We start from the raw sequence: 3,212 nt of genomic DNA on the forward strand, positions 1-3,212 counted from the left end.
CACCCAACGCAACACGATCATTGAGTTTCTTCAGGAATAGATTCATGACCTCATTCTCGAGGTTGATGATGCCCAAGCCCAAATCAATGAACTCCAACAGCAGCTAGCACCTCCTGCTGTACCAGCCCCCGAAGAGGAAGAAGAAGATCCTGAAGAAATCGAAGGAGTCTCCAGAATCGATTCTGAGCACGGAGATCCTGTTATCAGTCCCCATCATTCTTCTTCATGCAGTCAGTCATCAGTGGGCAACTTTGATGACTTTTAGTTTGGCTTGAGTTGGTGATGTCCTAGCTGTAATTACTGTAGAAAGATGCGACATAGGTAGTGAGTAGTCCATCTAGATCTAGAGCCACTTGTTGTATTAGATATGGCATGTGTGTGTATGAAATGACTTGTAGTAGTTCAAGCGCCCTGATGTAAGATGTAAGGTCCATTAGTGTTTGAGTAGTAATCTAAACCTCGTGCTTTATTATCTTGCTCAATATCCTTGCATCTGAAATGAGTGGATTGAATGGAGCATATGAATTACATACCTGTTTGGTAATTGTATATCATCTGAAATTGGAGTAAGGATATGATTGATAATGGATATATCCTTTGTTTCAGATGGTGGGAGCTACTCGTGGAACCCCGGAAGGATTCAGGGAAGATCAGGCCAGTGGATCCCAGCAACCGCTACCGCCACCTCCAAATCTAGCCGAGGTTATGGCCCGACAAACAGAACTCCTCAATCTGCTAGTGCAAGCACAGCAGAACCAACACCGCCAGCAATCACGAGGAGGTCGTGATGATCCTCATCCCCAGGTGGCAAATTATCAAGACTTCCTCAGTACCCAGCCTCCACTGTTCCATAAGGCGGACGAGCCTCTTAACGCTGACGCTTGGCTCCACACCATCGAGTCCAAGTTTGCCTTATTGCCTGCCCCATGTTCAGAGGAGAACAAGGCGCTCTTTGCGGCCCAACAACTCCGTGGCACTGCCCGCATATGGTGGGATCATTTTCACGCCATGCAGTCTGCCGATCATGTCGTCACTTGGGACGAGTTTCGGACTGCGTTTCGAGCGCACCACATCCCCGAAGGACTCATTGAGTGAAAGCTCAATGAATTTTTGAATTTGACTCAGGAAACCCACACCGTCATGCAATACGCACAAGTTTTCAACCACTTGTGCCAGTACGTGGGATACCATGCGGACAATGATGCCCGTAAAAGAGATCGTTTTCGCCGAGGCCTGAACACCAAACTTAAAGAACGACTGAATTTGGTAAGGGACGATAATTTCAATGAGCTGGTCAATATGGCCATTGTGGTAGAACCAACCTGAATTATACCGGCTCAAGTACGCGAGTCCACTCCAGAGGGCTTCAACGTGCTTCAAATGGTATAATCCCTTGGCCTGTCGGGTAGCGTCCCGATAAACCACCGATACAGGATCAAATAAGGTTACCTCATATGAAGGTGAGTCCAGAGATATAGTCACCATCATATTTTACATCACAGAGAATTACATTACAAGAGTTCCTAAAAGTAGTACGAAGTTTCAAATTTAGAGAAAACATTACAAACTGTTAAAGTTATGGTTTTTGGTAGTGGAAAACATACGCGATGATTTACAACACGTCGTCAAGATGGATGTCATGCTAAGCCCGAGCATGACATCACTCGGTATCATCAGTGTTGGCTGGGGACGGATCCCATTCCACGAACCAACCGTCTGGAAGAGCACAGGGACATGACAGGGGAAGAGTAGGGTCTTCAAAGATATTACCTGAAAAACATATAACTAGCAAGACTGAGTATACTAATACTCAGCAAGGCTTACCCGGGATTGGGTATACTTTCGCCCATAACTAGACTCATGAAGGCATTATAAAGGTTCTGGGTTCATTTTCAGCTGAAAAGCAACAAAGAGTATAACCTACTTTCAAGTTTTAGCTTTCAGATTCTATCTTGATTAGCCATTCTAGGTAAGCACCTATACTAAACAAGCAAGATAGAGATTATCATCCATCAAGATTATTCCATCAATAATTACACTTTTTACTCGATGTGGTAAAAGGGATAAGCAGTCTCAATCTCCGTGAGAAACGGACGATTCCTGAATAGAATTTCAACCTTGCAAGGTAAACCTAACACACACGCTTGGAACATCCAAAGATAGTTCCGAAGCAACCGTTTGCCTTTCATTCCGGGTCGTGGAACAGGCCACCACAAGCGACTTGCAGGACCGTACGCACACCAATTGTGCAGGACATACGTCTGTAGCGCGACTACATGATCCCGTATTCCTGTCTGCCTTGCAGAACGTACTCTCACACGTGGTGCGTGAGAAAAACCAAATTACGAGTGGTGGAAGGTATGTCCACTTGCCGGGCCGATTGGTTACTAGGCTTACCGCTTTACCATATTTCGCGGCATGTGGCTAGTACTTTCAAATGCTTAGGCACCACTACCACACACTTCGACCTTATCAACTTTAATCAACACAGACGGGGTAAACTTCCAGGTCATGCCACTATACATGACCCCATCCATGATCCTTACAGTGATTGCGAAAAGGTAAACATTCAATTCCTATATCACGCGAGTGATCGGAAATCACCCGACTTCTACCGGTCCTATTAGCAGAGCATCTAGCCGATATGGACTCAGGTGCAATACATTGGTTCCTAGGATCAATGCATCTAGGGTTTCATTACAACTCCTAGACTTAATGCATAAGTATAGATAAATAGACATAGATTGCAGTGTAAATAAAGTAGTGGGATATGTCCAGAGCTTGTCTTTACTGGTGGGGCTAGAGTCAGGGATGTTAGTATTGTTATCTTCTGAACCTTGGTTCGGGGCTTCAGAAAATCCTTTGGTGACGTTCACTTGGTCTTCAGAAACATCCTCTGCAGACTCCTGGGAGATCTCGTAGGTACCGTCTACGGAAGTAGTCGTATCTACATGCAATGCAACATTACATTCAAAATGTGCACATAAAACTATCTTAATTCATGATAAAGTTGCAATCCAACACTTATTTAATATATTACTCATATAACAACCAAAAAGATCTGAAACTAAACATGGATAGAGCTTTAGGTGGACAACTAATTAAGATCGGCTATTTGTTGAAGATTACAACAAAGCCGATTGAAAACAACATGGTTCAGCCGATAGAATTGGCAAAGGAGGGAGCTATCTACACAGTATTAGGAAATCTGC

Source organism: Panicum hallii, chromosome 9 (assembly GCF_002211085.1).
Source record: "Panicum hallii strain FIL2 chromosome 9, PHallii_v3.1, whole genome shotgun sequence".
Lineage (NCBI taxonomy): Eukaryota > Viridiplantae > Streptophyta > Magnoliopsida > Poales > Poaceae > Panicum > Panicum hallii.